At 41.9% G+C, this 15213-nt stretch overlaps 1 pseudogene; it reads left to right on the top strand.

Moving 5' to 3' along the window:
* Positions 1–13275: 13275 nt before the first annotated feature.
* Positions 13276–13660, top strand: LOC110550626 (nuclear transport factor 2-like; annotated as a pseudogene).
* The last annotated feature ends 1553 nt before the right edge of the window (positions 13661–15213 follow it).

The raw sequence follows: 15213 nt of genomic DNA, 5'->3' as shown, positions 1-15213 counted from the left end.
AGGTTCTGACTACCTTTATTTTTTTCCTGGAAGTTCCCTGTGCTGTGTAATTTGGAGGCATTTACGTCTTGCTGGCACATAGTTGTTGACCTCTGGTGATATTTGTAGCTCAATGCAAAATTCTGTGTTGAGCTGATGTGCAGAATCTGCCTCAGGGTCATGTCAAATAAAAAGGGTATTATGCTTTATCTTTGTGGCTGGCAGGAGCGATATGACGTGCATTAACCTAGATCAGTGGTTTCTACGTGTGGGTTATGACCCCTTTGGGGGTCTCATAACAGATATCCTGCATATCCTATATTTACATCCCATGTCATAAGAGTATCAAAATTACAGTTATGAAGCAGCGACAGACTCATTTTATAGTTGGAGGTCACCACAACATGAGAAACTGTGTTAAAAGTACACAGCTTTGGGAAGGTTCAGAACCACTAGTCTAGTTGCTCAACATAAGGTGACGGATGGATGAAATGTAAAGAACCTGTGTCTGTTGAAATTTATATCCTAGTCAGTAGAGATAGGCAACATACCTTAATGCAACAAATAAACAAATGTATGCTTGAGGAAAACAGACATCATGGGGAAAAAAAGAAGTAAACCAGGTCTAGAGGGATTGGGGTCCTGGGGTCATGGAGATTGGGAGCAAGGCAGGTAGGATGGCCAGGCTACTGCATTTTATGATGGAGAGATCTAAGCAAAAGCATCAACAGCACTGAAAGAGTTTTCCCAGCAGAAACCAGCTAAAGCATAGCAATGTCTATTCTTTGAAGGCACTGCAAGGTAGCTGAATCAGAGTATGTGGAGGAGATTTAAAAAAAAAAACACAAAAAACTGGGAAAAATGCTGACGGACAGTATGAGACAGCCATAGAGCTGTATAGACCAATACAGTAGAAGGATATAATACTTTTCTCATTGAGAAGAAAGAGCCATTTGGGGGCTTTGAGAAAAAGGGCGACAGGTTCCAGTTCACATCATGTAATTACTAGCTCCTGCTCTCTTGGTAATAAACTTAGGAAAAGGAAGAGGAGGAGCAGGGAGATCAGGCAGGAGATGGCTACCTTTGCTAGTTTCCTAAGTCTGAAACAAAGGTCCACCAGCTCAGTGATTAAAAACAACAGAGATATAGTATAGCCAGTTCTGGAAATAATAAATCTAAATCAAGCTACTAGTCCCAAAGTCTCTGAGGGAAGACCCTTCTTTGAATCCTCCAGATCTGGTGCCTCCAGTGGTCCTTAGCTTGTGCTAATACCTCTACCGCCTCAGCCTGTTTTCATGTAACTGTCTTCTTCCTGTGTTACTCTCTATCATCTTTCTTTTCTGCATGTCTGTCCATCCTCCTTCTATGCATGTCTATCTCTGTGCCCAGATTGGTCTCTTCTCATGAGCGAGAATATCACTCATATAGAGTAAAAGTCTCACAGAAACAATCCTACTAACAGACCTCCTTCTAAGTAAAGTCACATTTTTAGGTACAGGAGCTTAGGATTTTAGCATAATTTTAGAAACAGTGGGAGTCAGAGGCAACACAATTCCTTGTATAACATGTAGTAATCTAGATGACAAATGGCAAAGGCCAAGAGGAGGATGGGAGTAGGGGTCCTCCCGAGCAATGATTAGATTCTTCTTGTAGTGTGATGGCAGAGCCTCCAGACTTTGATGCTGGATTAGACATGAAATAGATAAAGGAAGCTAAAGATAACTCCAAGAAATCTTACTGAACAAATGGAAGAACTAAGATATCTGAGAGTTAAGGAAGTTCGGGGGGAAAAGAAGATTAGAAAATTTGTTGTTGATATGTTGAGATAAAAACTTAGATAACAATAAATTCTGAGTGAGAAATTGTAGATGAGCCTACAATTTATGGTCGTGGCCTAGGCTGAAGGCATGAAAGGTGGTATACATTTATAAATATTCAGCACATGAAGAAAAAGCCAGATAACTGATGATGACCATGAAAAAAGTAACGTATTCAGCTCCTGGGAATTTGTAGAGAAGACCCAAAATCAATGCATCACACAGATACCTCCACATGTTCCCAGTGGTTAAATTATGACAGCACCATGCGTGCCCATCAACAGGATACTCACAATCAAAACCTAAAGAACGCAACAGCAAAAGAGTGAGCGTATTTAGCAAAGATGATCACAGTCTGATCGGCGGGCCACTCCACGAAGAAGGCAGGCAGGAAAGGGGGACCCGGCAAAGGAGACTGAGTGGGAGGGAGGACCTGGCAAAATACAAGCGACTGAGGGGGATACAGAGAAGGTGACGGGGACATTGTCAGTTGTGTAAATGCTGTGGGTTAGGCCAGTTAAAGTAAAGATTGGGATCTAATTAGTAGGCTCAGAAACAGGAACTTATATGACCTTGACAGGTATTGCTGTGGGTTGGGGGTGGAATTTAGGACAGAACGAAAAGAGAGGATTTGGGGTACTGAGGAAATATCTCAGGGAGGTAAAATGCTCCTCGTACGAGCGTGAGGACCTGGGTTCTAGTCTCCAACACCTACTTACAGAGCCATATGTAGGAGTGTGTGCTTGTATCCCAACCCCGTCATTGGGGTGTAGAAGCACGGAGACAGGCCAGTTCCGGAAGCTCAGTGGCCAGCCAGCCTAACCTAATTGTTGTGTTCTAGGTTCACTGAGATACCTTGTCCCAAAAATAAGGTGGAAAGGAATAGAGGTAGAGAGACTCAGTGACCTCTTGTACTAGTGTGAGCACGGGCACCCACCCAAACTGTGAGAGAAAGAGGGAGAGTTTTAAGAAATTCAGATTTTGTTTTTTTTTTTTTTCAGTCTTTGTTTCCTTAAATATTTGTGTGCTGAAGGAAGTGATCTGGAGGTGGTGACGTCACACCCTTTTCCGATCGGTCCCCTGCTCTCTTGGTGCCTCACATCCTCCTGCCCTTAGGCACCTTCATTCCTACCTACAACTCACAGGCTGGCTGCTTCTGCAGTAATGTCCTGTGCTCTGAAGTGTTCCCTCCCTTCGCTCTGCTTCTTGTTTCAGCCTCATCAGACCTCTACTCTCTAAAACAGCATCACAGATAATATCTCTGGAAACCTCCCTGGGCTTGCGCGTAACTGACATCAGACTCACAAAAGCTAAAGCATTTGCCAGCTCAAAGTATGCACCCACTAAGTTCCTTTTGATAATAGCATTTCAAACCCAGTATCCACACTACACAGCCTCCGTTCTTTCACCACTGTGGCCTTTGTACTGGCCAAACTGTCTTCTTTTTCTCTCTGTGTTTAAAGAGTTTCCAAGTGAGTACCCCTGGTGTGGAAGCTTCTTCTAGCTTCATTTCCCATCATCAGAATCCCCTCTCAAAAATGCAAAGTGGAGCCTTTGCTTCCCCTCTTTAAAATCCTCCAAGAGATCGTGTTATTCTCACATGTGTGTGCTTTTGGCTGTCTTTTCACCCATTTCTTTCGGTTGAATTTCTCCCCTATTATCCCATGCCTGAAGTCAGTTTCTATTCATGCTTCTGTGTGAAGCTCCGGATACCTCTTCCCCAAAATGCTGTTTGAGACTTCCACCAACCAAGGCCAGGAAAGCTGCTTGCTCTTGCTTCTGTGCCCCCGAATGATTTGCCAGTGAGACAACGATGTTTTAAGATGTCTGTCCGTGTGCTTTTCTTCTTTCTTGCCCTACGATACCATCTGTGGAGGTGGGGATTGTGAGGGGGTTCCCTTTGATTTTCACAATACAGAGTACGTACCATTCTGAGAACACCGTAGGAGCTGAACCCCACACATTAAATGAATCATGGTCAAAGGCTGATACTTCCCAGTGTGCCTATCTTGGTCAGGTAGTGGTGGGTATTGAAAAAAACCCCTTCCTCTTCCCAGTCTGCTCTTTCCCAGGACAGGCTCTAGATTGAAGGAATTAGTTGATGGTGGGTCTTTCTATGTGGATACAGGTGCCTTGAGGCCTGCTGTCTGGGTTGTGGCTATAGCAGTAAACAGAAGTCACTGCTGTCCTTGGGTCCATGGAGAAACCTTTTTTACAAATGTCATGGAGACCAGAATAGAATCCTAGTGACAAATGTGAAAGGATGGAGGGTATTTTGTTGTAAATAGCCTGCCTTTCCCTTCCCAGCAAACCAAAACTCATTCACTCTTTTTGCAATTAAGAGTCAGTTTTGTTTGTCTCAGATAGTGTCAACAAATTAGACACCTTGTCAAGGACCAGGCAGAAAGACCTACAGAGCTTCATTTTTGGTAAAATAAAAACTACAGCGTGAATTATTTTCACTACTTTCATTTTTCTACCATTTCAGAGGATGAGGGTGACTGCTTTGGGTGGCCTTTAAGCCAATCCTGCTGATTAACAAGAGGCTATGGGCCCAGAAACCAGACTGGAGGCACTTCAGTTCCAGAGAATGGGGCAGTCTAAAATTAGACCTTATCATTGCATATTTGAATTATTATAGATGACCAATGCCCCCAAGCACTCATCTAGTGTCTGTGTAATTCCTGTGACCCAAGGGAAATAAAGGAAATGGAGACGCACATTTGATATAAGATCACTTAGGAGATTGCAGATTAATGTGGCTATTCCATCAAGTGGCACTAGGCTGAGGTACAGTCTGGGCATCTCGAAGGGATTTGCAGTAAGGGAATGTAAAAGTGAATTCCTCTCTTTAGAAATAGAAAACTAAAAAAATATATATTAAATTACATTTATTTATTATTTGTTTAATTTGCATGTGTGTATCAGAGGGTGTGTAGGTCAGAAATGTCTGTGTGCATCTGTGTGCATTTGTACATGTGTATATACATGCACACACGTGCATGTGTGTATGTGTGCACATGTGTATGTATGTGTGTGTATCAGAAGACTTTTGTGTATGTGTCTATGTGCATTTGTGCATGTGAGTGTGTGTGTGTCTTTGAGTACATGTGTGTGCGTGCATACATGTGGCTACTATCTGGGTCTCTCCTTCCACCATGTGGGTCCCAGAGATTGAACTCAGTCAGGGTGGGCAGCAAGCTTCTTTCCCTGCTAAGCTCTCTTACTAGCCTGAGAAATAGAATTTCTTACACCTATCTGTCTCTTCTCTCTAAAGCCTGCAGGAGGCCCATTTGTTATGAGAGAGCATGGCGGTCTGGGCTTGATAAACAATCCTGTCCTTTTTCACTGAATGAAGTGTGCCTCTGTTTCACTGTCAGGGATTCCACCTCCTCCTCCGTATGCCTGCCTACTTCCAGGCTTTGTGATGAGGGTCAACCATGACCCTGTGTGCGCTCCATGAAGCACTGTCCTCACACAACCTGTGGTGAGTCAGCAGCAGTGGGTGTTGTTCTGGTTGGATGTCCTTGTCACTGTGAGGTGACAGGGATTTGAGCATTGCTGTGCCCATTTAATAATGGAGCTTGAATCACAGATCAGACGAGGCACCTGGAAGGATCATCTGAATTTCTTCAGAGCGTATCATGCTGCCTACCAGCTCATGCTTAGGGTGAATGAAGGTAGTACGGCAAGTCAGTTAACGCCATTTTCTGAGACATCTATTCTTTTTCATGAAGGACCAACCTAATTTTAAAAAGATACTCATCCTTGAGGGTCTTTAGGAGTTGAGATGTAAAGAGTGGAGGAGGGACAATAGCCAGCAATTCTTTAAACCTGTTGCGTAAACTGAGCACAGGAGTCAAAGGTTTAAGTATTAATCAGGAAAGGTGTTTTGTTTTTATTTTTGTTTTAAGAGATTATCAAACTGGGTGGAGGAAATTTTAAAGGTTTAGCAAAGGCAAGGGGTATTGAAAGATCAGCCTTAGTGAGAACTAGCTCAATAGTTATGAGATAGAAAGACTGAAAAGGTGGCAACAATGGACTAACAAACGCAACTGTGGGCTAGAAGGTCAGAGATGTTAGGATCAGTCCCAGATGGAAATCTGTGCAAAGCCTGCTGGAGATGGGCAGGTAGGGCCCATTCTTTGTTGGCTGTGGTTCTCATTTTTCGGAACTCATTCAACTCATATTTGGGAAGAATGGATACTTCCGGAGGGCTCCTCTGTGGATCTTTCAATTTAACTGAGGTTTCAAGAGTTAGACAGGAAACGTCAAGAAGCAAGGTTCTAGGAGCCTTCTGTTTCCTCAGAGCCTACTAGCTCAAAGAGTACATGCGTCACTGAGACTCTGTAGCAGAGAAGTCTGCAAAGAGTGTGGGACCTCAACTAGTACTGTTACAGAATTATTACCAGCGGTCCCACATCTGAAGAAAGCTCAAGAGCGATGACAGAGAGTGATGAGTAGGTGTGGACAGCATCTAAGAAGTATCTACAGGTCCTCAGAGAGGACCTCCCCACTACTGTGGTACTGGGGTAAATCCATGGCTTTGTATGTGCTAGGCATGTTTACTCTACCACTCAGCTACATTTGCAACTGGCAGAACTTTAACTGGTATCTCTGACAAGATGTTTGAAAATAAATTGGGAAAGGAGAGAAAAAAAATTTGGAAGCATCTTCATGAGAAAAAAATGGGTTGTAGAAAAGGGTCTCTGTGCAAGAGACGTTAGAGGATACATAAAAAGATGTCTCAGAAAGTAAAAAGAGCATTTAGCGGGAGATAGCAAGGACGGTAGATCCCCGCAGGTTAGAAGCCCCTGGAGATACTTCTGATATGCTGTCAACACGTACTCATCACTCTTTCTCATCACTCTTCAGCTTTCTTCAGATGTGGGACAGCTGGAAATAATTCTGTAATAGTCTCCCTTCTACCAAGAGATGGAAGAGTTTTGTTGAAACATACGATTCTTCATAAAAATACTTTAATACAATAGAAAAGATAGAGAATTATGACTCAACATACTTGAATTCTTATCTCATCCGGGTCTTTGTGAATTCAGGGACCATTGCCATATCATACTGTCTTTCTGGTTTTGTTAAATCTATAATGGCATATTAGAAGGTGTCAACTTTAATATTTAATACTTTTGAAATGCATAAAACTACGGAAGGAAAAGTATAATAGGCCAATGTTTTTTAAAATTCAAATTAGTGTACTTGCTTTAATATTTTTTTTAACGATAAAAGAGATTTGAGACCCATTTAAAATTGAGTTTATTCATTAGATGAATAGAGTCCAGTGCTTGTCTGTTTCTAGCTTTGGTGGTATCATTTTCCCGTGACTCACTAAAATAGTAAATGTACCAGAAAGATAAAGGATCCTGATTTCTTATTTGCATTCCTTTAGAAATGTCTTATCCTATATTCTTTTGGAGATATATCTTGATTTAGTCTGATTTCAGATTATTCTGGGGCCGTGCAGTAGAGTTTTAAGTAGCTATAGATTACAATCTTAAAGGTTATGGACTTCAATGATTTTTAAATAGATTTCACCTTTCTTTTAGCTGCTGTGACCCAAGTTATTGCCCTTGTTGTTACCATGGCAATCATAGCTGACATCACTGAGCCTAGAAGCAGACAATTCTCCCACACACTAAGTAAGCCTTGAAGATTGAAATACTCAGAGAAAATGTGGTCTCTGAGAGATAAATCTGTTTTTCCTACACAGATCCTACTTTAAACTAAAATATACAACAACTGTTGGCATGGCATCTTTCTTTATGCCATTTAAAGTATTTTACAGAAACTCAGTCTTTATTTTTGCCCTTATTGGAGAAAAATTATCCTTATATGTTTTTGCATACCACAGGATAGAACCTGCTATTGTTATTTTGACAAAATATCATGCTGTCAAATTGCCTTCTGAGTATTTACATTTGTATGAAAAGAGCCTGGTTGCTCTCAACCATGGTCGGAGAAGTTTCAGTCTGCAGTGGACAACAGTCAATGGAGAGATTAATTGACCAAAATGCTGAGAATAAAAGCCTGAGTGTTCAGTCCTGTACAAAACATCTATATCAATAACCTCAATACCTCAAAGGCTCGGGAACATTGGGAAAAAGGAGTAGAAAGAAGGCAAGGGCTGGAGGATGGGAAAGAGTTGAGGTAGGAAATGTTTCCTTTTAGCCCTGCATGGCTATGGCACTTATGGACTCAGAGTATATCATCTATGATTACCTGCATGAGAACTGCACAAGATCAAGCACCCAAACTTTTAGTGTAGTCAGGGTAGGCGATCTCCAGCTGTATTGGAGGCCTATTGGCAGCTGACAGCCGATAGAAGAGTGGGAATCTTTTCATTTTCATTTTTATTTTTTGAGGATGTAGCCACTGTTAGGTTTCCTATGATCTAATGAATGACCCTGCACACATGAACAAATGGGGAGCACTAAATGGACTTAGCACGCTATTGAAAAGAATTTTTGCAAAGAGCTATGTTGGTGGGGATATGAAGACAGTTGGAGGGAAAGGAATGGAAAATACTTATAAACACATTTCATCTCATATTTGCACCCTAAAGAATCAAGACAATTTTCTAAAGGGGATGTGGGAGGGAAGCATCTCTATGGTTTGGGTGCTTACAATATGCCAAAATATTCATAAGTGCCTTCTTGAATGGATTACTCTGTTTAGTCCTTATTCACCATGGACCTGAGAAAGACCACGGAAAGGTCCTTAAGACCAGAGATGTTTAAAGCTATTTTACTGTGTTGTATCAATCTTGTGCCGAATTTTCACTGAAGCCTTTTACACTTAATCTGGAATCAATATAATTGTGGGGAATGAAGACACCGGTAGAGCAGCCAAAGAACAAAACGATGCAGGAAAGACAAGCCAGTGAGGGAGCAATTGGCAGAGCCTAATGAAAAGACTTATTTCTGACTATTTTGTAAATATAATAACATGAAGGAATGGGGCAATAAACACCAACTATCACCAAATTCATTAGGTAAAATGTCTACGGAAAAGTTGACAATGAATGAATCTGTCAATAGGCAAGCCCAGTGACTAAAGCGTTCTAGATTTTAAGTTCCCTAGTACAAGACGGTCATATGCGTGCAGGACCACAAAAGAGGTAATGTGGACCATTCCGAAAGACCAGATCTTGACCAGCCTCCAATCAAGCTGTCATCCTCATGTCCTTATTCTCTCTCTTGCTCTCATTCTCATTCTCATGTTGATCAATCTCAGGGAGATGCAGTTAGTAAAACTTGGATAGTGGAAAACAACAGCATTCTTAAATCAAGAGAAATTTAAGACATAGTACAATCAAATGCAAGGTATGGATGTTTTTAGATCCCAGTCACCAAAAATCCAACTGTAGGAGAAAATTGTAATTGTTGAAAGCAGGAGAGCACGTAGTCATTGGACATCATGAGAGAATTAATTACTTTTAAATGTGCAAGTATGGTAAATATGAAAAATATCCTTTGCTTTTAGAGTCATCTTGTATCAGCCAGGATTTTCTGGAGAGATAGAATCAATACTATATAATAAATAATGTACGATTATAATACCAATGAATAACACATGATTGCGAAGCCATCTCTGTAGGGGGCTCTTTGCCTTGCTGGCTTTGACCAGCATGGGAAGCTGGTTGCATGGGGAAGCTGGGACTTCTATAGCAAGCTGTGTGTGGTGAACATTGTGATGGAGAGTTCGGCAGAGGAAGAGAAATAGAGAGTACGTGGAAGATTTTATCAAGAGTGTCGACTTGGGCTGGAGAGATGGCTGAGAGGTTAAGAGCACTGCTTGCCCTTCCAGAGGTCACAAGTTCAATTCCCAGCAACCACATAGTGGCTCATAACCATCTATAATGAAATCTGGCGCCCTCTTCTGGCATTCAGGTGTTGATACAGGCATAACGTTGTACACATAATTAATAAATAATTCTTTAAAACAAACAAACAAAAAAAGAGTGTTGACTTAAGTGGATATGGAGGCTGTAAAATCTCATAGTGGACCATGTGCAAACTGGAGACCCAGGGCAGCAACTGAATGGCACAGTACAAGTCCAAAGAGCCCAGGACCGCAGAAGCTGATGGCCTGAGAACTCTGGTACCACCAGCTTACGTCTTGCAGTACAAAGGCTGAAAGACCTAAAGTTCAGATATTCATAGGGTGAAGAGGAGAGGCATCTAAGACGAAACAGAGCTATTCCACCTTTCTCTTTCTTCCACCAGGGACTCACTAATTGGACGGTATCTGTGTACACTGGGGGCTGATCTCTCATACTTAGTCAATTGTCTCAGGCTCCTATGAAACGCCCTCACACATACACTCAGGGATAGTTTTACCTGCTACCTACGTCCCTTAATCTAGTTAAGCTGACACCTAAAATTAACTATTACAATATTATACTAGTTAGCTGGGGCTGTGGAACAGATTAGAATACACCTGGATGCTCAAATCAACACCTGATTATTATCTCAGTTTAGGTAGGGCCTGAACGTGGCATATCTGGGTTCTCTGTGAGGAACCAAGAATATCAAGGCATCTACAGGGCCAAGGGGTTCATCAGAGTGTTGAGTGAGGAGGGGTTCACGCCTGAGCTCATGCAGTTGTTGGTGGAATTCAATTCCTTACATGAGGATAGATAGCTGAGAATCTAGACTTAAGGCTAGAGGGGAGTTGGAGGCCATCTTCAGTGCCTTTCCTGGTGGCCCTGTGCACTGTGGAACTTACAGCAGGCAGCTTGCTTCTTCAAAGCCACTGGAGTTGTCTCCTAGAAAGATGGGTATTATAAACTTTATTATTATTATTATTTGATGTATAGGAGGGTGCAGAAGTGCTATCATGTTCCTTGTTCTATCAGTTGTAAGTAAGTTACACATTCTTTCCACCTTTTCAGAGGAGAGAGTCATACAAGGTCATGAAATGGGAAATCTGAGTCCTGGGCCCACTTTAAGTCTTATTCACCATGTGTGCTCAATTTTTGTGAATTAAATATTATCATTTCTTAGAATAACATTTTGTCTGGGATTCTTCTTTTTCCCTCTCTGTGTGCGTGTGGTGTGTGTGCGTGTGTTGTGTGTGTGTGCTTGCAAGCATGTCATACGCCAGAACATGCATGGAGGTGAAAGGACAACCTCAGGCATCAGTATTTTACCTTCCATCTTCATTGACACAAGAGCTCATCACGGATGTGTATTGCAGGCTGGTTGGTCCATGAGGTTCTGGGGCTTCTCTTGTCTCCATCTCTCATCTTTCCATAGAGGCACTGGAAATACAAACACTTACTATCATGACTGGCTTTCCTAACACTCCGGGGATCCAACCTCTAGCCTTCACACCTGTGCTTTACCCACTCTCTACAATCTCTCTAGCCTGGTGGGATTCTTTAATTTTTTTTTTTTTACTTTACGTATGTATACAATATATCTTGGTCATATCCACCTCTGACTCGCACTTCAGTTCCCTCAGGATTTCCCATTATATTTTCCTTCCAACATCATGTCCTTCTTTTATGTGTATGCATTTGATCCACTGAGTCCATTTAGTGCTATACTAAGGTGCTTGGGCCCCAGGCGTTAGGAGCCTACCATGGGCTCATCTCCTTGTAGAGTTGGTGCTTGCTCTTACTCCTCCTTTTTTTCTTTTTGCTAGAGTCTATAAATACATGGTTCGTGTATCCTTTTTAGGACCTATCTGGTATTAAACCTATGATACTAACCAAAATAACACCTATTACAAGTGGAATAGGGAGTTCTTTCACTGCCCTGTAAATGGATAGCCAGCTCTGGAAAGCTGGGGTTCAAATGAGAGACCCTGCCTCCCTATATGAGGTAAAGAGTCTGAAGGAAGATACCAGAGGTCAAGCTCTAGTCTCTACATGCATGCACACATATGTGTGCCCATATGCATGGGAATACGCATGTCTATGTGGGAGAGAGAAACGGAGAGAGGGAGATAGTATCATCAAAACCCCGTTCAAGACGTGGGTGAAATCTCATTTAAACCTCAGTTCCTAATTTCAGATTAGTTCATTGTTCATAGGAAAATTGAATAGTAGACAGTCTCCAATGATTCAGGGAGATCTTACTTAATGACTTAGTTCTTTTGCAAGCTAAGTGCTCAACTTCAAAATGGGAGCAAATTTGGTCAAGATTCCACATTATTCCCCCCCCCTTTAAACTCCTTATAGTTTCATTACACAACATATGCATGCACATCCACACATGCATGCCCACACGTATACACCCACACATACACACACCCACACACACACATACATACACACATTACTTTGTTAATGGTATCAGATGATTTCTCTGACTTGAGAAATTATATATCACCAAATAATGTGCTAATCTTCAACTCTAATTCATTTCCGCATGGATAGAGAGCACGTAAAGGCATCTGGCTGAAGAAAGGGCATGACTACAATAGGTCTTATTATGAGCTTATTATGTTGAGGACTCTGGTTTATTAATTTTTTTATTTATACAGCATTCTGCCTGCATGTGTGCCTGTGTACCAGATCTCAGTATAGATGGTTGTGAGCCACCATGTGGTTGCTCAGGACCTTTGGGAGAACATCCAGTGCTCTTAACCTCTGAGCCACCTCTCCAGCCCTATATTGAGGACTCTGAACTTGAACCCAGGTCCAAATTCCTGTACTTACATCAGTCTCCTACTCCATTGTCTCAATGCTCCTTAGGGGCGGAGTCCTACTGCAAAAGGAAGAAGTGTCCCAAAACCCTGAACCACTCCATAGAAAAACGTGAACATTCAGGAGCCCACCATGAGCACACAGCTAGATGGGGTTCTTTTGTTATAAGTGAGCTGGAGAGGACTCCATCTTGGAAGAAAATGGTTCATTCAATTTGTAGTTGACTAGAATACCATCATACTATTTCTTTAGTCTATAAATACCTTCTCCACCCCAATCCCCAGCAAAGAACTGTTCTTCCCAATTCACCTTTGTTGTTCCCTCAAGCCACAGTGTTTTGCTTTCCTTGGTAATAACTGAAACCAGTTTACAATCTGGGATAGGTGTGTGATCGTAGGGTAGAGGGACATGCCCTGTGTGTCTTCATAGGGTCTCATATCCCAGAACGTCATTGTGCCTGACCCGGAACTCTGAAACCCTACTCTGTGGCCAGTCACTCAGAACACATACAGATGAACCTAATGGAAATAAAGATAATTTGTTGAGGGACTCTGGCCGTTTCTGGGTCTTCGGGCCTTGAGGGGTCTGTTATTGCACCATGTGTCTTTTTGTTTATTGGTTTTCTGGCTACCACTGGTCCTCTTTAGTGGTAACAGTGTGGTTCTTTCAGGGTCTTACTCACCCAAAGCAGCCAATAAATATGGAAGGGAAAAGCTAACAAGAATTAGGTCTCAAGACTGCCCTGGGTTGCTGCCACTGCTGCTACCATTGTGCCATTGAGGGGTCTCAGTGAGGGGGTGACTCTCCAGGATGGAAGACAAGCTAATTTGGGAGCAGACTGGATCCAGCTCTATTCCACATTACTACCAGTTATTTGATAATGACAGAACCCAACTAGGTGCAATTTACATTGCTTCGCCATGCCTTCCGTAGGAAGGACAGCAGTTCCAGGAAAACAGCTGCCATTTGTGGATCAGGGATCTAGCCTTCTGTTCCAGAAAGTTCACATAGTATCACAGCACAGGACCATCGGCCTGCACCAGATGGCTGTACCATTACCACGGCTGTGGGTCAACTCAAGGTGGATGAAGACGTGATCATGGGTTTCCAAAAGATGTTTCTCTTGAAGAATAGCAATGATGCTTACGTTTGTACCAATGACCCGTTCAGGCTTACCCTGTACAGCTTCGGCTGACCTCCTCCTGGTCAGCTACTCATGCTGTTCCTTCCTCCATCCTCTTCCCGACATTACCTTACTCCTTCAGAAGCTCCAAATACCATGAACCCACGAGCAAGGCAGAGGTGGGAGTGGGTGCAGTGCGCTTCTATCGGGTTTTGTGCACGATGTTTGGATGCTAGGCTCACTGCATCTGACAGAAGTTTGGGTTGTACCGGCTCATGGCTTGGAAAGACCTAAGCAATTCAAAAGACTGCCTGTTTTTGTTTATGTTTTATTTTGCACTTTTAATCTACTGACAAGTTGCTCTAGTAAACCAAAGAAATAAATAAGAAGCTGCCTGACCGCCCAGATATTGATTTTTTTTCAGATGTTTCAATGCCTTATGATACAATAAAGCCACAAACAATTTCTTAATTGTCATGATTCACACGTGTTACTGCAGGGTAAGACTGTTTAATTGCTCCTCTCCCTTGGTAGCTTGCACAGGCCAAAACTATGGATGTTGAAAACCAAAGGAAAAAAGTTTTCAGGTCAGATTCAGCATGAATCATTTGAGTAGTATATCCTACAGATATGGTGTCTTCAGCATACACACACATATGTATGTACAGGCATGTAATATACGCATATTATGTACATTTGTAATATGTATGTAACAAATACAATCAGGTCAATAGAGGCTGTCAGCTTGAGAGTAAGAGTTCAAGAGAGGATAACTGGGAGGGGTTGGAAGGAGGAAAGAGGGGCAAAGAAGTGAAGTGCCTCTATTTTAATTAAAGAGATAGAAGAAGAAGGAGAAGGAGAAGAACAAGAACAATAAGAAGAAAAAGAAGAACAAGAAATAGATACAGATCTTGGCTGACATCCCTACTTCTCAGGACCCCTGTAAAAGGGTAGCAAGACCTTAACTGCAGGACTATATAACCTCACAGGAATACCTGAGAAAAAGCTAAATGTTGTATTTGGTAACGATCAGTTTACGTCCAGATAAAATCTTTAACCACGTAAGGCTTCTTCCTGTTGTAGTGACAAGAGAACGAGTCGCGCAAGAAATCCTTCAGTGTCTACCTGAGAACTTCATTTTCCAAATACAAGCTTCGGCTAGGGTTCTGGTGAGGCTAATAGGACAGATATATTCTTGCATAAACAGGAGATTATATTTGGAAAGATTACATTAACCTTTCCCAATGCAAATGATAAATGCTTTAAAAAGTATCTCATAGTAGTCTTACCCTTTAAAGGGTCCGGAGACAGTAATTGCCACCAAAGCACACCTTGTGTTCGGCAGATGACCTCAGGACTAAAATGTCATGTCACTGGGCCCATTTTACTTCCTTTTTTTTTTTTCATTAATAGAGTCTCAGTCTTCCAGCTTCAAAGAAACCTTCTATAAAATTTTGTGACTTCAAAGGTAAGGATTATACAAGCCCTGGTTCTGGAGAGGTGGTGAAAGAACAGCTAAGCACAGTCACTGAGAAAATAAAGAGAATCCATTTCTGCAAAATTGATAGTGAAATGACACCTAGGCAAGTAGGTATGTTTGGAGGAAGTTTGGAAGACAATTAGCT

The sequence above is a fragment of the Meriones unguiculatus genome, chromosome 11, assembly GCF_030254825.1.
Source record: "Meriones unguiculatus strain TT.TT164.6M chromosome 11, Bangor_MerUng_6.1, whole genome shotgun sequence".
NCBI lineage: Eukaryota > Metazoa > Chordata > Mammalia > Rodentia > Muridae > Meriones > Meriones unguiculatus.
Note: the sequence above shows the minus strand (reverse complement) of the source record. Positions and strands in the feature narration are given on the sequence as shown.